At 45.9% G+C, this 25,042-nt stretch overlaps 1 long non-coding RNA gene across 2 annotated transcripts; it reads right to left on the reverse strand.

The window, feature by feature from the left end:
* Nucleotides 1-13,087: 13,087 nt before the first annotated feature.
* On the reverse strand, nt 13,088-17,382 carry LOC310671083. 2 transcript variants are annotated; one of them, XR_014507760.1, is made up of 3 exons: nt 17,148-17,382; nt 15,222-16,065; nt 13,088-13,490 (listed from the first exon to the last, which is right to left on the reverse strand). It is a non-coding gene; the product is annotated as an uncharacterized lncRNA (long non-coding RNA). The 2 variants fall into 2 exon arrangements; XR_014507761.1 differs by lacking the exon at nt 13,088-13,490 and having other exon boundaries at nt 14,314-16,065.
* Between the last annotated feature and the right edge of the window lie 7,660 nt (nt 17,383-25,042).

Consider the following 25,042-nt stretch of genomic DNA (forward strand, 5'->3'; position numbering starts at 1 on the left):
AACTGTGTCTGGGCAGAAATCCCTGAAATGCCTTTGGGCAAGACTAAAAAAAGCTCAACAACTTTTGTGTCCAGATTTTGAAATATAGCAACCCTACAATAATGACAACCCTACAATAATTGGGACGCGGGTGGCGCTGTGTAGGGACGCGGGTGGCGCTGTGTAGGGACGTGGGTGGCGCCGTGGGTTAAAGCCTCAGCGCCTAGGACTTGCCGATCGAAAGGCCGGCGGTTCGAATCCCCGCGGCGGGGTGCGCTCCCGTCGCTCGGTCCCAGCGCCTGCCAACCTAGCAGTTTGAAAGCACTCCCAGGTGCAAGTAGATAAATAGGGACCGCTTACTAGCGGGAAGGTAAACGGCATTCCGTGTGCTGCGCTGGCTCGCCAGATGCAGCTTGTCATGCTGGCCACGTGACCCGGAAGTGTCTGCGGACAGCGCTGGCTCCTGGCCTCTAGAGTGAGATGAGCACACAACCCTAGAGTCTGTCAAGACTGGCCCGTACGGGCAGGGGTACCTTTACCTTTACCTTTACAATAATGATACTCTCCTGCTTTTGTCCCCCTGTGGGAAGCCTATTTAATCTTGCAATCGCTTCCCACAGTCACCAGTCACAGCATGGTGCAGCATAGGCTGAGGCCACAGGGCGGTTGCTGCCTCCATACAGCTATGCGCTCCTTTCACTGGCCTCAGCTCAAAATGGCTTCTCCAGGCAAACCAGGAAGTGACCTCTCCAGACAATGGAATTACTCTTCTTATCTCTGTCACTGCGATCTCCTGGTTGACGTGGACGCCGTTAGGCAGCTGAATGCGCATGCATGCTCCATCTGTTTCCCTCCCACCCACCGCTCTAGGCAGACCCGGATGCTAGCAACCTACGCTACGCCACTGCAGCCACATGCCCAAAGCATGATTTCAGCACAATTAACATTCCTAGCTATGGTGGCTATGCTCTGGAAGCAGTATATGTGTTAAGTTGGGGGCGAACATATCAGACGACACAGCGATTCTTCCAAAGCAGCTCTTTATTTCTAAGCTGGAACAGAACTGACTAAGGAGCTCAGTCAGCCTGCTTATATAAAGCTCCAGAACAATGTAACTGTTGCCATTTTCTAAAACTACCCAATCACTGAACGTCACTTTTGATCCTTCATTTGCATACCAACTATCCAATCACTGAATGTCACTTTCGATCCTTCATTTGCATAACTATCTACAGTATCCCCCTGCTGGCCCAGGGTGAGAACTTCAGTACATAACAATATGTTTCTGAGTACCAGCTTCTGGTAGCTGAAGGAGAGGAGAGTCCTCTTGAGCTCAGGTCTTACTTGCAGGATTCCTGTTGGGAAATCAAGTTGGTCACTGAGAACAGGATGCGGGACTAGACAGGTCAGTGGCCAGATCCAGCAGGCTCTTCACATGTTCTTTGGTCTGTGTTCTCCACAAACAGTTATGCAGAGATGTACCTCCTTGGCAACAAGAGGCAACATGGAGCCCTCATCACTCGGAATTTTTATTTTTTGTTTTGTTTTACAATTTAGAATATTCATTTATGCAACCTTAAAATATCAGTGTCTTCCCTTCTCCTCTTTCTGTGGTTCATTTTACATAGCATAAACCCCTGCATATTTTATATAAACTAAACCATTCGGTATTTGTTATGTACTGAGTTGAATAGGATCCAAAATGCAGGAGTCTGATTGGTCCTAGAACAATGCAGCAGTATGATTGGTCTGCAGGAGCCACCCAATCCAGCTCCAGATGGAAGTGAATCCACAACCTGAGTGGCCTACAGGAGAATTCCGGAATTAGCCAATCACGTGCAGCCCATTGTGTAAATAATGTATATAAAGCAGATACTTTGGGAAAACATTCATTCCTCCTCACCACTATGAACTGAATAAAGAGCATGAAATCCACTCTCGACTCTGAGTATATTTCAGTATTCCATTATTACTTCCATTTAAACTTATTTACACAGTTGAATTTATCTTAATGCTGCCAACGTTTTCAAATACACTCAATTCCCCCCCCCCCCACATATATTCAATAAACATTCTCCAATAGGTACCGCTCCGGTGGGAAGGTAAACAGTGTTTATGTGCGCTGCTCTGGTCTCATGACCCGGAAAAACTGTCTGTGGACAAATGCCGGCTCCCTTGGCCAGTAGAAGAAAAAGAAGAAGAGGAGGAGTTTGGATTTGATATCCCGCTTTATCACTACCCGAAGGAGTCTCAAAGTGGCTAACATACTCCTTTCCCTTCCTCCCCCACAACAAACACTCTGTGAGGTGAGTGGGGCTTAGAGACTTCAGAAAAGTGTGACTAGCCCAAGGTCACCCAGCAGCTGCATGTGGAGGAGCAGAGACACGAACCCCGTTCACCAGATTACAAGTCTACTGCTCTTAACCACTACACCACACTGGCTCTCGGTAAAGCGAGATGAGCGCCACAACCCCAGAGTCGTTCACAAGTGGACTTAACTGTCAGGAGTACTTTACCTTTACTTTTTTTCACCACCATTTATAAGGGCCCTCAATTTTTCAATAGCAGATGCTAAAGACATGCAGTATGTCTTGTGTTTGGGATGCTAAACCTGATGGATTTCATATTTTCTTTTTCTTTTTTTAATGTTCCTATGTTGGCAATATATGAAAATAAATTCAATTTTAAGTTTTAAAAAAGAACAGGAAGGCTATAACTCAAAGTACAAGAGGAGAGAGTCTTTCTCAGTTGCCATGTTGCTCTTCTTGGCTCAGTTTTCCTCCCTGTGAACTTCATTTCCCAGCAGCCTTTGCAAATCCCTCAGAAACAATCAGCAGCTGGCCCCATTTACCTGAGCATGTGCACAGCTGGGGAAGAAGAAGTCTGGGATGCAGGAGGCGAGTCTTAAATTCAACATCACCTGTCTAGAGCTCAAGAGAAAACGTCATGGTATCTTGTAGGAGAAGCTTAACATAGAGTTCCCATTTCTGCTCTGCTTCCTGGGCGCTGACATCCTAGCTTTTAATCTTCCACCCCCAGAGTGAGTGCTGCATTGGGGCTGGATAGTAGACCCATTTTCCTTTCTACTTTCCTGGGTGAGTTAAAGGAATTCTTTCATTTCTTCAGAGGAGGATGGAAGCTGAATCTGGGAGGTGCCTAGTGGTGGGAGCAGAATTTGGTGAGGAAAGTGTTGTTGCAACAGGCAACAGACTTTGGTTCAAACCCACAATATTAAGAAGAAAAAGCCACTAAGCTCTGTCCTAAATTGTGGTAGATCTTAATTACTGCTGGTTGCTTGCAAACTGTATAGAAAAAATACATGCAGACATGGGGTTCATGGGACGTGGGTGGTGCTGTGGTCTAAACCACAGAGCCTCTTGGGCTTGCTGATCGGAAGGTCGGTGGTTCGAATCCCCCACGACGGGGTGAGTTCCCGTTGCTCTGTCCCAGCTCCTACCAACTTAGTAGTTTGAAAGCATGCCAGTGCAAGTAGATAAATAGGTACCGCTGTGGCGGGAAGGTAAACAGACTTTCCGTGCGCTCTGGTTTCCATCACGGTGTTCCATTGTGCCAGAAGCGGGTTAGTCCTGCTGGCCACATGACCTGGAAAGCTGTCTGTGGACAAACACAGTCTCCCTCGGCCTGAAAGGGAGATGAGCGCCACAACCCCATAGTTGCCTTTGACTGGACTTAACCGTCCTGGAGTCCTTTACCTCCTCCCCCCCCCACACACAACGGTTTAGAATTTGGAGGAAGCCTGTTTCACATGAGGCCCTTTCTCATAATGCTCTAGGTGTGGGAATCTCCCTAATATCTTTGGTGTCTCTGCTACATATCCCATATTCTCTTACAGAGTTGGGAGACCTGTATCTGTGACCCATGGGGGACCAATTCCACATGGACCCTGAATCGGATCAAGCTCTGGAAGACATTGATGAAGTGATACTCCAGGAACACATTAATGAAGTGATACACTCTTTAGAGGTGAAATAATCAAGAACTAAAGGCCAATGGCCCATCTAGTCCAGCATCCTGGTCTCCCAGTGGCCAAACAGGGGTACAAGAGCCCTCTCCTCTTCTGTGGTCTCCCCACACTCATATTAAGAAAATAATACTACCTCTAAGTGTGGAAGTAGGGGATAGCCATCATGGCTAGTAGTCATGGATAGACTTCTCCTCCATGAATATGTCCAAGAATATTTTCAAGCCATCCAAGTTGGTGGCCATTTAGTTCCCATTTGCCAATGTGCTGCCAGGGGGTGGGAGTGGGGCCAGGGGTTGAGTTCCCTGTCCCTCTAATGCTTGAGAAGGAGATGTGCAGGCCACAATAGATTAGATAAGGTTGCCTCTTCCATATGGTCTGTCTAGTCTTCAGTCTAGTCTTCAGCAAGGGACTCCACATGTGATGCCTTCAGGGTCTGGCGGTCCTGGAGAGCGTTGGCGGTGCTAGTCTCAAAATAGCTGCTATGGCGGGTGGAAGGAGCAAGAACATTTAGGGGGCATTAATATAGTGAGCCCCTCCATCAGAGGCGCAGGTTGCATAGATGTGTAAATAAACTATCGATCATTAATATACCACACTCTCAGCTGTCCCTCATTTTGAGGAAACCGAACCCTCTGTAAGCTCCTGGAAACCTGGAATACCACACCATTTGGAGACTGGGTGTGTGTGCAATAAATGGGTATACTTTAAATGTGTCCCATGTAAACAAGCACATCCCTGATTTCTCACTTGTGGAATGTGAGTGAAAGATAGAGATGATGGGGGCAGTTGCTCCAGCTTGAACAATAGGCTCCTATTGAAATTATTCCTTTCTTTTGTTTCTGGTGATATAGGAGGAGAGGGAGGCGCCTGCAAATTTCTTCACTGGAGGCCAGGCTCCATTTTCAGTTGAGCAGAGGCGGTTGCAGAATGAAACCCAGGAGGAAGAGGATGGTGATGGGGAGGCGGCTGCAAATTTCTTTACTGCAGGCCAGGCTCCATATTCAGTTGAGCAGTGGCACCTGCAGAATGAAACCCAGGAAGATGATGGTGATGGAGAGGCGGCTGCAAATTTCTTCACTGCAGGCCAGGCTCCATTTGGAGATTGGGTGTGTGTGCAATAAACGGGTATACTTTAAATGTGTAGTATGTAAAGAAACACATTCCTGATTTCTCACTTGTGGAATGTGAGTTAAAGATAGAAATGATGAGAGGTTGCTGCTCCAGCTTGAACAATAGGCTCCTATTGAAATTACTCCTTTCTTGTGTTTCAGGAGCTGCAGAATGAAACCCAGGAGGAAGATGATGGTGATGGGGAGGCGGCTGCAAATTTCTTCACTCCAGGCCAGGCTCCATTTTCACTTGAGCAGAGGCAGCTGCAGAATGAAACCCAGGAGGAAGAGGATGATGGAGAGGGCAGTATTTGGGGTAAGTTCAGACTCCCCCTATCCTGCTATACGTGCCAAACCCACCTACCCATTTGCCCTTTCCCCACACCTGACTAAAGGCCTCCTTTTATTTCTCTCCCCCTTGCATATGCTGCCCCAGCTCACCTGGGCTGGCCAGGTGTTCCACATGCTTTGGTTGGCATGACCACCTACTGGTCACCACATGAACTGCAGAGCGTGATAATACCTTCCATTCTTATGTACGGTATCTAGGAAGGCAAAATAATCTGGAATTGTGCTAATGCATTCTGAATACCTGATTATCTTCCATAAGAAAATAAAACCCTGTCTTGGGTTAGACAAGGACGTGGATCCTAATTGTTCCACCAGCAGTATAAAAAAGGTAAAGGGAGCCCTGACCATTAGGTCCAATCTGGGGTTGCGGCGCTCATCTCGCTTTATTGGCCGAGGGAGCCAGCGTACAGCTTCCGGGTCATGTGGCCAGCATGACTAAGCCACTTCTGGCTAACCAGAGCAGAGCACGGAAACGCCGTTTACCTTCCCACCAGAGCGGTACCTATTTATCTACTTGCACTTTGACCTGCTTTCGAACTGCTAGGTTGGCAGGAGAAGGGACCCAGCAACGGGAGCTCACTCCATTGCGGGGATTTGAACCGCTGACCTTCTGATCGGCAAGGCCTAGGCTCAGTGGTTTAACCCACAGTGCCACCCGCATATAGTGTTGTTTAATTCCAGTAAAGTACAGGTCATTCTTAAACCATTAACATTCCCTTCAATCTCTTAAGCTCCTGCTTTAGAGGAAAGGAAAGATCTGCTGGGCAAGATGTCTTTCAGCAGTATATTCTAACAGACATAGGAGGAAATAAATAAGTCGCACTATGGGAGACAATCAATTTCAATGAATGAAATGACACATTTAGTGGAGAGCCAACGGAAGCTTTCCTCCTCCTCTGGGGTCCCATCCAGACTTTCTCCCCTTGATTTCAGCAGATGATATGCAGGTAACTGAGAAGGAAGGAGAACGTTGTGTGATGTTGTCAGCGGAGCCTGAGCACAAAGAGATGGACGAGAATGTAATGCAGAGAACTCAGGTGGAAGAGAGACCCTATCAATGTAGCCAATGTGGAAAAAGCTTCAAAGACAAGTCGAACCTTTATCAACACCAAAGAGTTCACACAGGAGAGGCCCCCTATATATGTAATCAGTGTGGGAAAAGCTATAAGAGCAAGACGTCCCTTGTTCTGCACGAAAGAAGTCACACGGGAGAGAAGCCCTATAAATGTGAGGAATGTGGAAGAAGCTTCAGTCGTAAGTCAATCCTTGCCAAGCACCAAGTAACCCACACTAAAGAGAAGCCTTATAAATGCTCAGAATGTGGGCAGAGCTTCAGTCAAAAGTTCAACTTGAAAATACACCAGAGAACCCACACAGGGGAGAGGCCATACAAATGCTCAGAGTGTGGCAAGAGTTACCTTACTCAACCCAACCTTACAGTGCATCAAAGAATCCACACGGAAGAGAAGCCTTATAAATGCTCAGAATGTGGGCACAGCTTCAGTCAAATTAGCAATTTGAAAGTACACCAGAGAACCCACACCAAAGAGAAGCCTTATAAATGCTCAGAATGTGGGCAGAGCTTCAGACAAAAGAGCAATTTGCAAGTACACCAGAGAACCCACACCAAAGAGAACCCTTATAAATGCTCAAAATGTGGGCAGAGCTTCGATCATAGCACACATCTCAATGAACACCAGAGAACCCACGAAGTGGAGAAAACATACAAATGCTCAAAATGCGACAAGGACTTTACTTCTCCGTTTGATCTCATTAAACATAACACGATGCACATTGAAGAAGGATCTTACAAATGCTCAGAATGCGGAGAGAGCTTCAGGTGCAGCACCTCCATTATGGCACATCAGAGAATTCATAGAGGAGAGGAGCCAGATTTTGGCCTGAGCCATGCTTCTGAACCAAGTCTTGTTGAGCATAATGTAACCCGCCCTGAAAAGAAATGTTTTGTATGTTCGATTTGTTCCAGAACATTTGGGTGCAGCGGAAGCCTTGAGTTACACCAACTGAAGCATAAATAGGAGACATCGCAGAGCTTCTCAACCTGAAGAGCAAGACCCTTTTAAAAATATCCAATTAATCAGCACAAGACAATTCCCACCAAATAGCCCACAAGTGTGGGGAAATCCTTTATGATAGCGCACTCATTTCACGTCAGTTGAATCGGCACAAGACAGCAATGGAGAGGCAGAGAGATCTCGCAAATGCTTCTGTTTCTCCATTCTTCTACTTCAGTGTACCAATCACTGGTACTTCTTTTTAAATGCATGTTTTACTTGGCACTTGCTTCTATAAGTATTTTAATGTGTTTGCTGTATTCACAAATAAATTTTGTATGTTTTTACCCCTTTGGCTTCTCTTTTTATTACTCTCGCTCCCTCTCGTGGTTGCAGTTTTAAACATACTGTAACAACGTTTATTAAACAGCTTTTCTCATTGCACATGGTTGTAGAACCTCTGGCCTGTGGGCCAATCTGTCTTCCCCAAGCCATGCCTTCTTATTTTTAATGTTCCTATGTGGAAAATATATATGAAAATAAATTTTGGATTTAAATTTTAAAAGAGAACAGAAAGGCTAGGAATCAAAATGCAAGAGGAGAGAGAGGGAATCTTTCACTCTCAGCTGCCTGGTTGCTGGTCTTGGCTCAGTTTTCCTCCCTGTGAACTTCATTTCCCAGCAGCCTTTGCGAAACTTTCTGAAATTACCAGCAGCTGTTCTCATTTACCTGAGCATGTGCACAGCTGGGGGAGAATAAGTCTGGGATGCAGGAGGCAAGTCCTAAATTCAGCACCACCTGTCTAGAGCTCAAGAGAAAACGTCATGGGATCCTGTAGGACAAGCTTAACATAGAGTTCCCATTTCTGCTCTGCTTCCTGGGTGCTGACATCCTACCTTTTAATCTTCCACCCCAAGAGTGAGTGCTGCACTGGGGCTGGATAGTAGACCCATTTTCCTTTCTACTTTCCTGGGTGAGTTAAAGGGATTCTTTCATTTCTTCAGAGGAGGATGGAAGCTGAATCTGGGAGGTGCCTAGTGGTGGGAGCGGAATTTAGTGAGGAAAGTGTTGTTGCAACAGGCAACAGACTTTGGTTCAAGCCCACAATATTAAGAAGAAAAGGGCTTTATTGTATAGGTTTCCAAACTTTTCATGTTGGCGACAACGCCTTTTAGACATGCATCATTTTTCGACGCAGCAATTCAGTGTTTCTAGCAAACTGCAGGTTAAACTAACCCCTTTCCAGCCCCAGGAGGAGCATGGGGAGAATTCGCACAATATACCTACATACTTCAGCCAACACACTATTGTGTGGCAAGAAACAGTTTAGAAAGCTCTGGGTTAATGTATCTGGGAGTGGGAGGCGGAAGGAGGGGCTTTCCCAAGTTTAGTTTCAGTTTCAGTTTCCCTTCTTTCTTGCTTGATCATCTTCCGTAAAGGAGCTTTTGCATTCAATGTTTCCTTATTTGGAGGTGTCCTTGAAGCAGGAATATTTGGCTTGGAGACCACACTGCTGGGGAGCTGGACCTCAGAGTCCCTGCCAGGAAGCAGCAGCATCCTTAGGAGTAGGTGAACTTTGCCGGTGTAAAAAAAAATGACCACATTAATGCCATACTTTTAAAGGTACCTCTTTAAACAGTCATGGCTTCCTCCAAGCATTCATTTCATTCATTCATTTTACTAACGTATATACCACTTGGTACAGCAAAATATTGAAGCAGTTGACACAATGTACAATGATCCCATCACAAGCCAAAAGCAAGTACAGAGTGTCAAAATACATTAAGAGCCAATCAATCAAAACATTAAGACTGGAATAATGCCTGTGTTCTATTACAATGCTTCTTTAGATAAAGGCATAGGGCCCATATTTAAACCCGTATCTGCGGTTGATCTTAACTACTGCTTGTTCCTTGCAAAATATATAGAAAAGAATACAGTGGTACCTCGGGTTAAGTACTTATTTCATTTCGGAGGTCTCTTCTTAACCTGAAACTGTTCTTAACCTGAAGCATCACTTTAGCTAATGGGGCCTCTCGCTACCGCCAGAGCACGATTTCTATTCTCATCCTGAAGCAAAGTTCTTAACCCGAGCTACTATTTCTGGGTTAGCGGAGTCTGTAACCTGAAGCATATGTAAACCGAGGTACCACTGTACATGCACAAATAGATGGGGGTCACGGTGTATTGTTTGGAGGAAATTTGCTTAACGCAGGCATCCCCAAACTCGGCCCTCCAGATGTTTTTGGGACTACAATTCCCATCATCCCTGACCACTGGTCCTGTTATGTAGGGATGGTGGGAGTTGTAGTCCCAAAACATCTGGAGGGCCAAGTTGGGGGATGCCTGGCTTAACGCGAGGCCCTTCCTCATTGCTCTCTGGGTGTGGGAATATCCCTAATATCTTGGGTGTCTCCGTTACGTATCCCGCATTCTCTTACAGAGTTGAGAGACCTGTATCTGTGACCCATGGAGGACCGTGACTCTATGAATCCTCACTGGCAGTGCTTTTTTGCGGGGGACGCAGAGGTACGCATAGCCCTAAACATTTTGTGAATCCAAGTCTGGCCTCATTACGGGGCAGTATTTCAATATGAGTAGGAAAATGAGAGTACCCCTAAACATTTTTAAAGGAAAAAAGCACTGCTTACTGGTATGAAGAACCGGGAGACGTCGAAGTCATGTTCTCCTTCCAGGTGAAAGAATTAAGAAGCAGAGGCCAATGGCCCATCTAGTCCAGCATCCTGTTCTCTCAGTGGCCAAACAGATGCCTGTGGGGAAACATGCAAGCACAAGAGCTCTCTCCTCTTCTGTGGTCCCCCAAAACTCGTATTAAGACGCATTACCTCCTCTGACTGGGGAGACAGAACAGAGCCGTCATGGCTACTAGCTGTTGACAGCCTTCACTTCCATGAAAATAATAATAATAATAATAATAATAATAATAATAATAATAATAATAATAATAATTTATTTGTACCCCGTTTATCTCTTTGACATCTGGTGGGAGGGCGTTCCACAGGGCAGATGCCACTACTGAGAAGGCCCTGTGCCTGCTTCCCTGTAGCTTTGCTTCTCACAGGGAGGGAACAGCCAGAAGGCCCTCAGCCCTGGACCTCAGCGTCCGGGCAGAACGATTGGGGTGGAGACGCTCCTTCAGGTATACTGGGCTGAGGCCAATCATATTTTAAAGGGATCTAAATTGGTGGGCGTTTAGTTACCACTGGCTGTTAGAGGGTTGGTTGTGGGGCCAAGGGTTGAGCTCTGTGGCAGACCCACCCACTTACTACCAATTAATAGTGCAGTGGACTCACCCCACTAACTGCCTCCCACTAAAAATAGCGCACACTCTTCACTGTATGCCAATTGCACAAATTTCTACAACTAATCACAGTTTGTGCTGTGAGGGAAAACATAGTAGATTAGAGTCTTGGGCAGGATTTGCTCAAACACCCATGAAAAGTTTTATTAAACTAAAAGAAGTTTGTGAAATAAAGCGGGTCAGGAAATGCATTCTTTCAAGTAAAAGTTAACTTTCATAAAGATTCCACAGGCTTAAACATAATGCTCTAGGCACAGCTCTTCTTAAACTTTGGTTGCTAAAAATCAGTTGGTACACTTCAGTTAGATGTTTAGGTTCTAGAAGAGGTGGTAAAATGCTCGGTTCAGTCTCTGCTACTTAGTTATGACAGGTGGTTCAGTTAAATACATTTAATACAGCACAGCTTCCTTTGCAGATTAATACTCTGGTCCGTGAGTGAGGGGCACTTTTCTTCAGTTACGTAGTCTCTTAATCATCTCATTCCTGAGGTATTCGAAATAGAATAATAGACCAAGGGGATTCCCTCAGCCCTTGTGACTGCTTTAGGAGTCTTCTTTTCCTAGAAGAACTCGAGACCCATGGAGTCTGTATTCCCACAGCTTCTCCCTCTCCTGGCTCAGTCTCAGCCCTTCCAGAACATTCCTGTCTGTTTACATTTCCCAGACCCTCAACACTATCTCCCTATATGTAAAGCTGTGAGGCTCTGTCCTCTTGCTGACATCCTCAGTGTGGATGTTCAACTCAAATATGAACCAGTTCTCCATCAAATCCTATCCTGAACCCTATCCCTCAACCTGAACCCGCTCTAACATCTCCAATCAAATCCTGTCCATCTTCTCTAATCCAGCCCTATCTAACTCTCTCCCTCAGAAATGGCTCCTTTTATTTTCCCTCCAAAAGTGCTGCTCCTCCCCCCCCCCTCGGTGTCTAGTTGACTCTGTAGCCAATCAGCGAAAGGCTCCAGCCCTCTGGTGGAATTTCTTGGGAACTGCACCACCAGGCTCTAGTCTGGCTCTGCTGGCCATCACACACCCTGTCCCTCTGGTGGTTGAGAAGACCATGTGCAGGCCACAGTAGACTAGATAGGGCTGCCTCTTCCATATTGTTTTATCTAGCCCTCAACAAGGGATTCCACATGTCTTCAGGGTCTGAAGGTCCTGGAGAGCACTGGGGCGCCCACCTCAAAATAGCTCCTATGGCGGGTTGGAGAAGCAAGACACTTTGGGGGGCATTAATGCTATGAGCCCCTCCATCGGAGCTCAGGGTGCTTAGATGTGTAAATAAACCATTTATTATCAAGATACCACAGTCTCAGCTGTCCCTCATTCTGAGGAAACCGAGCCCTCGGTAAGCGCATGGAACCCCTGGGAATACCGCACCACTTGGAGATTGGGTGTGTGTGCAATAAATGGGCACACCTTAAATGTGTGGTGTGAACAAACGCAGCCCTAATTTCTCACTTGCAGAGGGCGAGTGAAAAAGATGGCGTGGACTGTTGGTCCAGTTGGAACAAAAGGTTGCTATTGAAAGGATTCCTTTCTGCTGTTTCAGTTGATACCGGAGGAGAAGGAAGAGGAGGCTGCAAATCTCCCTGATGCAGGCCAGGCTCCCGTTTTAGTTGAGCAGAGGCAGCTGCAGAAGGAAAACGAGAACGAGGAGGGCAGGATTGTAGGCAAGTTCCGTCTTCCCCTACCCATTTGCCCTCCCCACTCCCCACTTGACTAAAGCCCCACCGTTTATATGTGACCTCCTTGCATATCCCCCCCCCCAGCAGTTCACCTGTCTCAGCCACCTGTTCCTCATGCTGCAGTTGGCATGGCCACCTACTGGTCACCACATGAACTGCAGAGAGTGATAATACCTATCCATTCTTATTTATCTAGGAAGGCAAGAAAATCAGGATTTGTGCCAATGCATTCAAAATAAGTGATTTTGTTTCATAAGAAAATAAATCCCTGTCCCAGGTTATACAAGCACTTGTATCCTAATTGTTCCGAAAGAGCATGCAAACCAACAAACACATCAAATTTCACCAGTATACTCTTGTTTAATTCCACTAAAGGGGCGCCGTGGGTTAAACCACAGAGCCTAAAACGTGCCGATCAGAAGGTCGGCGGTCCACATCCCCGCGAAGGGGTGAGCTCCTGTTGCTCACTCCCTGCTCCTGCCAACCTAGTAGTTTGAAAGCATGTCAAAGTACAAGTAGATAAATAGGAACTGCTTCAGCAGGAAGGTAAATGGCGTTTCTGTGTGCTGCTCTGGTTCGCCAGAACAGCTGAAGTCATGCTGGCCACATAACCCAGAAGCTGTTCGTCGGCTCCCTCGGCCAATAAAGCAAGATGAGCACCGCAACGCCAGTGTTGGTCACGACTGGACCAAATGGTCAGGGGTCCCTTTACCTTTACCTAATTCCAGTATAAGCTACCAGTAATTCTTAAGCCATTAATATTCCCTTCAATCTCTTAAGCTCCTGCTTTAGAGGAAAGGAAAGATCTGCTGGGCAAAGTGTCTTTCAGCAGCATATTCTAACAGACATAGGAGGAAATAAATAAGTCGCACTATGGGAGACAATCAATTTAAATGAATGAAATGACACATTTAGTGGAGAGCCAACAGAAGCTTTCCTCCTCCTTTGGGGTCCCATCAAGACGTTCTCCCCTTTATTTCAGCAGATGATATGCAGGTAACTGAGAATGAAGGAGAACGTTGTGCGATGTTGTTAGCGGAGCCTGAGCACAAAGAAATGAACGAGAATCTTATACAGGGAACTCAGGTGGAAGAGAGACCCTATCAATGTAGCCAATGTGGAAAAAGCTTCAAACACAAGGCAAACCTTTATCAACACCAAAGAGTTCACACAGGGGAGGCCCCTTATATATGTAAGCAGTGTGGGAAAAGCTTTAAGCGCAACTCGTCCCTTATTGAGCATGAAAGAAGTCACACGGGAGAGAGGCCCTATAAATGTGAGGAATGTGGAAGAAGCTTCAGGTACAAGCGAAACCTTGCCCTACACCAAGTAACCCACACTAAAGAGAAGCCTTATAAATGCTCACAATGCGGGCAGAGCTTCAGTCAAAAGACCAACTTGAAAGTACACCAGAGAACCCACACAGGGGAGAGGCCATACAAATGCTCAGATTGTGGCAAGAGTTACCTTACTCAACCCAACCTTAGGGTGCATCAAAGAATCCACACGAAAGAGAAGCCTTATCAATGTGAAAAATGTGGGAAGACCTTCAATCAAAAGAGCAGTCTGAATGTACACCAGAGAACCCACACAGGGGAGAGGCCATACAAATGCTCAGAATGCGGACAGAGCTTCAGTCAAAAGTACAACTTGAAAGTACACCAGAGAATCCACTCAGGGGAGAGGCCACACAAATGCTCAGAATGTGGCAAGAATTTCATTACCCGATCCAACCTTAGACTGCATCAAAGAATCCACACGAAAGAGAAGCCTTAAAAATGCTCAAAATATGGTCAGAGCTTCGATCATAGCACACATCTCAACACACACCAGAGAACCCATGAAGTGGAGAAAACATACAAATGCTCAAAATGCGACAAGGACTTTACTTCTCCTTTTGATCTCATTAAACATAACAGGATGCACATTGAAGAAGGACCTCACAAATGCTCAGAATGCGGAGAGAGCTTCAGGTGCAGCACATCCGCCCTGAAAAGAAATGTTTTGTATGTTCGATTTGTTCCAAAACATTTGGGTGCAGCGGAAGCCTTAGGTTACACCAACTGAAGCATAAATAGGAGACATCGCAGAGCTTCTCAGGCTGAAGCAAGACCCTTTTTAAAATATCCAATTAATCAGCACAAGACAATTCCCACAAAATAGCCCACAAATGTGGGGAAATCTTTTATGATAGCGCACTCATTTCACGTCAGTTGAATCGGCACAGGACAGCAATGGAGAGATCTTGCAAATGCTTCTGTTTCTCCATTCTTCTACTTCAGTGTACCAATCACTGGTACTTCTTTTTAAATGCATGTTTTACTTGGCACTTGCTTCTATAAGTATTTTAATGTGTTTGCTGTATTCACAAATAAATTTTGTATGTTTTTACCCCTTTGGCTTCTCTTTTTATTACTCTCGCTCCCTGTCAAGGTTGCAGTTTTAAACATACTGTAACAACGTTTATTAAACCGGTTTTCTCATTGCACATGGTTGTAGAACCTCTGGCCTGTGGGCCAATCTGTCTTCCCCAAGCCATGCCTTCTTATTTTTAATGTTCCTATGTGGAAAATATATATGAAAATAAATTTTGGATTTAAATCTTAAAAGAGAACAGGAAGGCTAGAAATCAAAATGCAAGAGGAGAGAGAGGGAATCTTTCTCTCTCAGCTGCCTGGTTGCTGGTCTTGGCTCAGTTTTCATCCCTGTGAACTTCATTTCCCAGCAGCCTTTGCAAAACCCTCAGAAACAATCAGCAGCTGTTCCCATTTACCTGAGCATGTGCACAGCTGGGGGAGAATAAGTCTGGGATGCAAGAGGCGAGTCCTAAATTCAGCACCACCTGTCTAGAGCTCAAGAGAAAACATCATGAGATCCTGTAGGAGAAGCTTAACATAGAGTTCCCATTTCTGCTCCGCTTCCTGGGCGCTGACATCCTAGCTTTTAGTCTTCCACCCCCAGAGTGAGTGCTGCATTGGGGCTGGATAGTAGACCCATTTTCCTTTCTACTTTCCAGGGTGAGTTAAAGGGATTCTTTCATTTCTTCAGAGGAGGATGGAAGCTGAATCTGGGAGGTGCCTAGTGGTGGGAGCGGAATTTGGTGAGGAAAGTGTTGTTGCAACAGGCAACAGACTTTGGTTCAAGCCCACAATATTAAGAAGAAAAGGGCGTTACTGTTTAGGTTTCCAAACTTTGCATGTTGGTGACAACGCCTTGTAGACATGCATCATTTTTTGACGCAGCAATTCAGTTTTTCTAGCAAACTGCAGGTTAAACTAAGCCCTTTCCAGCCCCAGGAGGAGCATGGGGAGAATTCGCACAATATACCTACGTACTTCAGCCAACACACTATTGTGTGGCGACACACAGTTTAGAAAGCTCTGGGTTAATGTATCTGGGAGTGGGAGGCGGAAGGAGGGCTTTCCCAAGTTTAGTTTCAGTTTCAGTTTCCCTTCTTTCTTGCTGGATCATCTTCTGTAAAGGAGCTTTGGCATTCAATGTTTCCTTTGTTAGAGGTGTCCTTGAAGCAGGAATATTAGGTTTGGAGACCACACTGCTGGGGAGCTGGACCTCAAAGTCCCTGCCGGGAAGCAGCAGCATCCTTAGGAGTAGGTGTACTTTGCCAGTGTAAAAAAAAAAAATGACCACATTAATGCCATACTTTTAAAGGTACCTCTTTAAATAGTCATGGCTTCCTCCAAGTATTCATTGCATTCATTCATTTTACTAACGTATATGCCGCTTGGTACAGCAAAATATTAAGCAGTTTACACAATGTACAATGATCCCATCACAAGCCAAAAGCAAGTACAGATTGTCAAAATATAGAAAGAGCCTATCAATCAAAACATTAAGACTGGAATAATGCCTGTATTCTATTACAATGCTTCTTTAGTTAAAGGCATAGGGCCCATATTTAAACCCGTATTTGCGGTTGATCTTAACTACTGCTTGTTCCTTGCAAACTGTATAGAAAACTGTATAGAAAAGAATACAGTGGTACCTCGGGTTAAGTACTTAATTTGTTCCGGAGGTCTATTCTGAACCTGAAACTGTTCTTAACCTGAAGCACCACTTTAGCTAATGGGGCCTCCCGCTGCCGCCGGAGCACGATTTCTATTCTCGTCCTGAAGCAAAGTTCTTAACCCAAGCTACTATTTCTGGGTTAGCGGAGTCTGTAACCTGAAGCATATGTAAACCGAGGTACATGCACAAATAGATGAGGGTCACAGTGTAGTGACTGGAGGAAATTCGCTTAACACAGGCATCCCCAAACTCGGCCCTCCAGATGTTTTTGGGACTACAATTCCCATCATCCCTGACCACTGCTCCTGTTAGCTAGGGATGGTGGGAGTTGTAGTCCCAAAACATCTGGAGGGCCAGGTTTGAGGATGCCTGGCTTAACGCGAGGCCCTTCCTCAAAGATCTCTGGGTGTGGGAATATCCCTAATATCTTGGGTGTCTCCGTTACGTATCCCGTATTCTCTTACAGAGTTGAGAGACCTGTATCTGTGACCCATGGAGGACCATGACTCTATGAATCCTCACTGGCAGTGCTTTTTTGCGGGGGACGCAGAGGTACGCATAGCCCCAAACAGTTATGAATCCAAGTCTGGCCTCATTACGGGGCAGTATTTCAATATGAGTAGGAAAATGAGAGTTCCCCTAAACATTTTTCAAGGAAAAAAGCACTGCTTACTGGTATGAAGAACCGGGAGACGTCGAAGTCATGCTCTCCTTCCAGGTGAAATAATTAAGAAGCAGAGGCCAATGGCCCATCTAGTCCAGCAACCTGTTCTCCCAGTGGCCAAACAGATGCCTGTGGGGAAACATGCAAGCACAAGAGCTCTCTCCTCTTCTGTGGTCCCCCAAAACGCATATTCAGATGCAGTACCTCCTCTGACTGGGGAGACAGAACAGAGCCGTCATGGCTAGTAGCTGTTGACAGCCTTCACTTCCATGAATATAATAATAATAATAATAATTTAAAAAATTATTATTTATACTCCGCCCATCTGGCTGGGGTTTCCCAGTCACTCTGGGCGGCTTCCAACAAAGATTAAAAATACATTAAAATGTCACACATTAAAAACTGCCCTAAACAGGGCTGCCTTCAGATGTCTTCTAAGTGTCAGGTAGTTGTTTATCTCCTTGACATAGAATGGGAGGGCGTTCCACAGGGCGGGTACCACTACCAAGAAGGCCCTCTGCCTGGTTCCCTGTAGCTTTGCTTCTCGCAATGAGGGAACCGCCAATGGTCCTCAACACTGGACCTCGGCGTCCGGGCAGAACGATGGGGGTGGAGACGCTCCTTCAGGTATACTGGGCTAGGGCCAATCATATTTTAAAGGGATCTAAATTGGTGGGCATTTAGTTACCCCTGGCTGTTATGCTGCCAGAGGGTTGGTTGTGGGGCCAAGGGTTGAGCTCTGCGGCACCCACTTACTACCAATTAATAGTGCGGTGGACTCACCCCACTAACCTAAGGCTACCACACTTCCCTGTTTCCCGTGGACAGTCCCCGGATTTATAAATCAGTCCCCTGATGAAATCCTATCATTCCTATTGAAATTGAAAAGTGTCCCCGGATTCATTGAAAAGAATCTGGCAACCTTACGCTAACTGCCCCCCATTAAATATAGCGCACACTCTTCACTTTAAGCCAATTGCACAAATTTCTATAATTAACCATAGTTTGTCCTGTGAGGGAAAACATAGTAGATTAGAGTTTCGGGCAGGGCTTGCTCAAACACCCTTGAAAAGTTTTATTAAACTAAAAGAAGTTTGTGAAATAAAGCGGGTCAGGAAATGCATTCTTTCAAGTAAAAGTTAACTTTCATAAAGATGCCAGAGGCTTAAACATAATGCTCTAGGCACGGCTCTTCTTAAACTTTGGTTGCTAAAAATCAGTTGGGACACTTCAGTTAGATGTTTAGGTTCTAGAAGAGGTGGCAAAATGCCCGGTTCAGTTTCTGCTACTTAGTTATAACAGGTAGTTCAGTTAAATACATTTAATACAGCACAGCTTCCTTTGCAGATTAATACTTTGGTCTGTGAGTGAGGGGCACTTTTCTTCAGTTACATACTCTCTTAATCATCTCATTCCTGAGGTATTCGAAATAGAATAATAGACCAAGGCAATTCCCTCAGCCCTTGTGACTGCTTTAGGAGTCTTCTTTTCCTAGAAGAACTCGAGACCCATGGAGTCTGTATTCCCACATCTTCTCCCTCTCCTGGCTCAGTCTCAGCCCTTCCAGAACATTCCTGTCTGTTTACATTTCCCAGACCCTCAACACTTTCTCCCTATATGTAAAGCTGTGAGGCTCTGTCCTCTTGCTGACATCCTCAGTGTGGATGTTCAACTCAAATATGAACGAGTTCTCCATCAAATCCTATCCTGAACCCTATCCCTCAACCTGAAACCGCTCTAACATCTCCAATCAAATCCTGTCCATCTTCTCTAATCCAGCCCTATCTGTAGCCTACTCTGTAGCCAATCAGCTAAAGGCTCCAGCCCTCTGGTGGAATTGCTTGGGAACTGCACCACCAGACTCTAGTCTGCCTCTGCTGGCCATCACACGCCCTGTCCCTCTTGTGGTTGAGAAGACCATGTGCAGGCCACAGTAGACTAGACAGGGTTGCCTCTTCCATATTGTTTTATCTAGCCCTCAACAAGGGATTCCACATGTTTTCAGGGTCTGAAGGTCCTGGAGAGCACTGGGGCGCCCGCCTCAAAATAGCTGCTATGGCGGGTTGGAGAAGCAAGGCCCTTTGGGGGGCATTAATGCTGTGAGCCCCTCCATCGGAGCTCAGGTTGCTTAGATGTGTAAATAAACCATCTATCATCAAGATATCCTGAACCCTATCCCTCAACCTGAACCCACTCTAACATCTCCAGTCAAATCCTGTCCATCTTTTCTAATCCAGCCCTATCTAACTCTCTCCCTCAGAAATGGCTCCTTTTGTTTTCCCTCCAAAAGTGCTGCTCCCCCCCCCCCCAGTGTCTAGTTGACTCTGTAGCCAATCAGCGAAAGGCTCCAGCCCTCTGGTGGAATTGCTTGGGAACTGCACCACCAGACTCTAGTCTGCCTCTGCTGGCCATCACACGCCCTGTCCCTCTGGTGGTTAGGAAGGCCATGTGCAGGCCACAGTAGACTAGATGAAGAAGAAGAAGAGTTTGGATTTGATATCCCGCCTTTCACTCCCTTTAAGGAGCCTCAAAGTGCCTAACATTCTCCTTTCCCTTCCTCCCCCACAACAAACACTCTGTGAGGTGAGTGGGGCTGAGAGACTTCAAAGAATTGTGACTGGCCCAAGGCCACCCAGCAGCTGCACGTGGAGGAGCGGGGAAGCAAACCCGGTTCACCAGATTATGAGACTACCGCTCTTAACCACTACACCACACTGCCCTCTTCCATATTGTTTTATATAGCCCTCAACAAGGGATTCCACATGTCTTCAGGATTTGAAGGTCCTGAAGAGCGCTGGAGGCGCCCGCCTCAAAATAGCTGCGATGACGGGTTGGAGAAGCAAGTCCCTTTGGCGGGCATTAATGCTGTGAGCCCCTCCATCGGAGCTCAGGTTGCATAGATGTGTAAATAAACCATTTATTATCAAGATACCACAGTCTCAGCTGTCCCTCATTCTGAGGAAACCGAGCCCTCGGTAAGCGCATGGAACCCCTGGGAATACCGCACCACTTGGAGATTGGGTGTGTGTGCAATAAATGGGCACACCTTAAATGTGTGGTGTGAACAAACGCAGCCCTAATTTCTCACTTGCAGAGGGCGAGTGAAAAAGATGGCGTGGACTGTTGCTCCAGCTTGAACAAAAGGTTGCTATTGAAAGGATTCCTTTCTGCTGTTTCAGCTGATACCGGAGGAGAAGGAAGAGGAGGCTGCAAATCTCCCTGATGCAGGCCAGGCTCCAGTTTTAGTTGAGCAGAGGCAGCTGCAGAAGGAAAACAAGGAGAACGAGGAGGGCAGGATTGGAGGCAAGTTCCGTCTTCCCCTACCCCTTTGTCCTCCCCACTCCCCACTTGACTAAAGCTCCTCCCTTTTATATCTGACCTCCTTGCATATCCCCCCCCCCCCGCAGTTCACCTGTGTCAGCCACCTGTTCCTCACGCTGCAGTTGGCATGGCCACCTACTGGTCACCACATGAACGGCAGAGAGTGATAATACCTTCCATTCTTATTTATATAGGGAGGCAAGATAATCAGGAATTCTGCCAATGCATTCACAATACCTGATTATCCTTCATAAGAAAATAAAACCCTGTCTTGGGTTAGACAAGGACGTGGATCCTAATTGTTCCACCAGAGCATGCAAACCAACAAACACATCAAACTTCAGCAGCATAAAAAAAGTAAAGGGACCGCTGACCATTAGGTCCAGTCGTGACCGACTCTGGGGTTGCGGTGCTCATCTCGCTTTATTGGCCGAGGGAGCAGGCATACAGCTTCCGGGTCATGAGGCCAGCATGGCTAAGCCGCTTCTGGCAAAGCAGAACAGCGCACGGAAACACTGTTTACCTTCCCGCCAGAGCAGTACCTATTTATCTACTTGCACTTGGACGTGCTTTCCAACTGCTAGGTTGGCAGGAGTAGGGAGCGAGCAACGGGAGATCACCCCATCTTGTGGATTCGAACCACCGACCTTCTGATGGCAAGTCCGAGGCTCTGTGGTTTAACCCACAGTGCCACCCGCATATACTGTTGTTTAATTCCAGTAAACTATCGGTCATTCTTAAACCATTAATATTCCCTTCAATCTCTAAAACTCCTGCTTTAGAGGAAAGGAAAGATCTGCTGGGGAAAGTGTCTTTCAGCAGGATATCCTAACAGACATAGGGGAAATAAATAACTCTCACTATGGGAGATAGCCAATTTCAATGAATGAAATGACACATTTAGTGGAGAGCCAACGGAAGCTTTCCTTCTCCTTTGGGGTCCCATCAAGACTTTCTCCCCTTGATTTCAGCAGATGATATGCAATTAACTGAGAATGAAGGAGAACGTTGTGTGATGTTGCCAACGGGGCCTGAGCACAAAGAGATGGACGAGAATGTTATGCAGAGAACTCAGGTGGAAGAGAGACCCTATCAATGTAGCCAATGTGGAAAAAGCTTCAAACACAAGTCGAACCTTAATCGACACCAAAGACTTCACACAGGAGAGGCCCCCTATTTATGTATGTGGTGTGGGAAAAGCTATAAGACCAATACGTCCCTTGTTCTGCATGAAAGATGTCACACGGGAGAGAAGCCCTATAAATGTGAGGAATGTGGAAAAAGCTTCAGTAGTAGATCAAACCTTACCTCACACCAAGTAATCCACACTAAAGAGAAGCCTTATAAATGCTCAGGATGCGGGCAGAGCTTCAGTCACAAATCCAATTTGAACGTACACCAGAGAATCCACACAGAGAGGCCATACAAATGCTCAGAATGTGGCAAGAGTTACCTTACTCAACCCAACCTTAGGGTGCATCAAAGAATCCACACGAAAGAGAAGCCTTATCAATGCTCAGAATGTGGGCACAGCTTCAATCAAAAGAGCACCTTAAAAGTACATCAGAGAATCCACTCAGGGGAGAGGCCATACAAATGCTCAGAATGTGGCAAGAGTTACATTACCCAATCCAACCTTAGGCAGCATCAAAGAATCCACACGAAAGAGAAGCCTTATAAATGCTCAAAATGTGGGCAGAGCTTCGATCGTAGCATAGATCTCAACGCACACCAGAGAACCCATGAAGTAGGGAAAACATACAAATGCCCAAAATGCAACAAGGACTTTACTTCTCCTTTTGATCTCATTAAACATAACAGGATGCACATTGAAGAAGGACCTCACAAATGCTCAGAATGCGGAGAGAGCTTCAGGTGCAGCACATCCCTTATGGCACATCAGAGAATTCATAGAGGAGAGGAGCCAGATTTTGGCCTGAGCCATGCTTCTGAACCAAGTCTTGTTGAACATAATGTAACGCGCCCTGAAAAGAAATGTTTTGTATGTTCGATTTGTTCCAAAACATTTGGGTGCAGCGGAAGCCTTGGGTTACATCAACTGAAGCATAAATAGGAGACATCGCAGAGCTTCTCAGGCTGAAGAGCAAGACCCTTTTTTAAATATCCAATTAATCAGCACAAGACAATTCCCACCAAATAGCCCACAAGTGTGGGGAAAGCTTTTATCATAGCGCACTCATTTCACGTCAGTTTAATCTGCACAAGACAGCAATGGAGAGGCAGAGAGATCTTTCAAATGCTTCTGTTTCTCCATTCTTCTACTTCAGTGTATTTTTCCTGTCACTGGTACTTCTTTTTAAATGCATGTTTTACTTGGCACTTGCTTCTATAAGTATTTTAATGTGTTTGCTCTATTCATCAATAAATTTTGTATGTTTTTTATTCCTTTTGCTTCTCTTTTTATTACTCTTGCCTCCTGTCAAGGTTGTAGTTTTAAATATGCTACTGCACTGGGATTTTTTGTATGGCTTTTCTCATTGCACATGGCTGCACAACCTCTGGGCCAGTCTGTATTCCCCAAGCCATGTCTGCCCAGCAATGAAGGAAGGCTAACCAGCAGTGACGCATGCGTGGCATCGCTATGTATGGCACATGCAAGTGGCGCCACGCATGTGCTGTACGCAGCGGTTTGCCGCCACTGGTGCTCGAACACCGTATGAATGGAGGCAGGATCCTCCGCTTGCAGCTGTAGCGATGGCGAAGGGATCCCACTGCCATCCGTATGGCGCTTGAGCGGCGCCTGTGGCAAACCGCTATGTACGGCACATGCGTGGCATTGCGCACATGCCCTGTACGTAGAGACCCTGTGTATGCCCTGTATGTAGTGATGCTGCACATGTGCCATACATAGCGGTTTGCCCCCAGCCCCACTTGACCACCGTAAGGACACCGGCAGGATCCTCTGCACACGGCTGCAGCGGTGCGATGGCGGCTTGTACCACCACAGCCAAAGGCGGCAGGGCAAGCACCCTGCGGAGTGCCTTCTGGTCGCCCCCCTCAGACATGGCACCTGGGTGGCACGCGCCCACCCCACCCCCCTCCTCAGCCACTGTGCCTGCCTAACCATAAACTAGCAGCTAGTGAGCAGGAAGAAAGCGTTTAGTTAATTCATAGGTAGCTCATAGGAGGTAGCTCAAAATCATCAGCACAGAAATGAAACTAAGAGACTGGACGCTGCAGTCCTAGCAGTGTAGCACCCTGCTTGTGGTTAACGCTTAGCTGGAATGAAATATTCAACGCAGCAATAGAGAAATTAAAATAATAATTTATTTGTCAGACAAATAAATGATAGGCACAGTGGTATACAGTTACCAAAGCTCTGCTCACTCCAGCCCTGATGGCCAGCACTTATATTTCCTCAGCCCAGCCCCCTTGCTCCTCCTTTGGCTGCCTCTATCCAATCAGCCTGGTTGAAATTCCTATTGGCTGTTTGCTAGAACCAATCATAAAAGATACACCCATTTCCTATTACCTTTTATGGGAGACAAATAGCTATATTTCCTTCTATTCATAAATGGCAGACAAGTAGCCATATATCTTACATTTGCCTCGACAAGGCACCTTAATTACTAGATCATCTTTGCCCTATTGCCCTTTCGCTCTTTTGCCCTTCTGGCCTTCTGGCCTTCTGGCAACAGGGGCAAATGGCTAAAACAGATGGCTCATGGTTTTTAAATTCTATCTTAAACAGAGATCACCTTCTCACACACCATCAATGAAATACGAATCTAACATAAGAATCTAACATTTCTTACTTTCTACATCCTTTGCATAATTACATTAAAGCCAATATATTTCATACATAACATAGATAGATTTTTAGAAGAAAAGCCTTTGCCTGAGAAACTCAGTAAAGAGAAAAACCTCTTCATTTTACACCCCCCTTTCCCAGCCAGCTGCTGTTCCTATTAGCTCTTGTCCTTTAACCTTAGGAAAATGTGGCTGATGGGAGGCACATGGTATTATTTTCTGTTAAACTATTTACCAACTCTTAATTAGTGTTTTTGCAGCTTGATTGTATTCTGTAATATGTAGGGGTCAATATAACCTTTGCTCCCTAGCCTGTAATTTCCTTTTACAACTTTGAGGTACTATTATAAATCAGGGGGGCCCTGTTCAAGAGGATAAACAACTGCCAAAGTACTTAGCCAGCTGCTTTTCTGCCTGGCATGAAACATACAAACATACAGTGGTGCCCCGCAAGACGAATGCCTCGCAAGACGGAAAACCCACTAGACGAAAGGGTTTTCCGTTTTTCAATGCGCTTCGCAGAACGAATTTCTCTATGGGCTTGCTTCGCAAGACGAAAATGTCTTGCAAGTCTTGAGATTTTTTTTCGCTCCCCACCCCCTTTTTCTAAGGTGCTAAGCTGCTAATAGCCTTTTAGCAGCTAATCCGCTAATCCCTTAAGCCTTTAATAGCCGCTAATAGCCGCTAAACGGCTAATAGCGCTAATCCGCTAAACCGCTAATAGGGTTGCTTCGCAAGACGAAAAAACCGCTAGACGAAGAGACTTGCGGAACGGATTCTTTTCGTCTTGCGAGGCACCACTGTATTTTTAA

This window comes from Podarcis tiliguerta (genome assembly GCF_965153285.1).
Source record: "Podarcis tiliguerta genome assembly, chromosome: 2".
NCBI classification, from domain to species: Eukaryota; Metazoa; Chordata; class Lepidosauria; order Squamata; family Lacertidae; genus Podarcis; species Podarcis tiliguerta.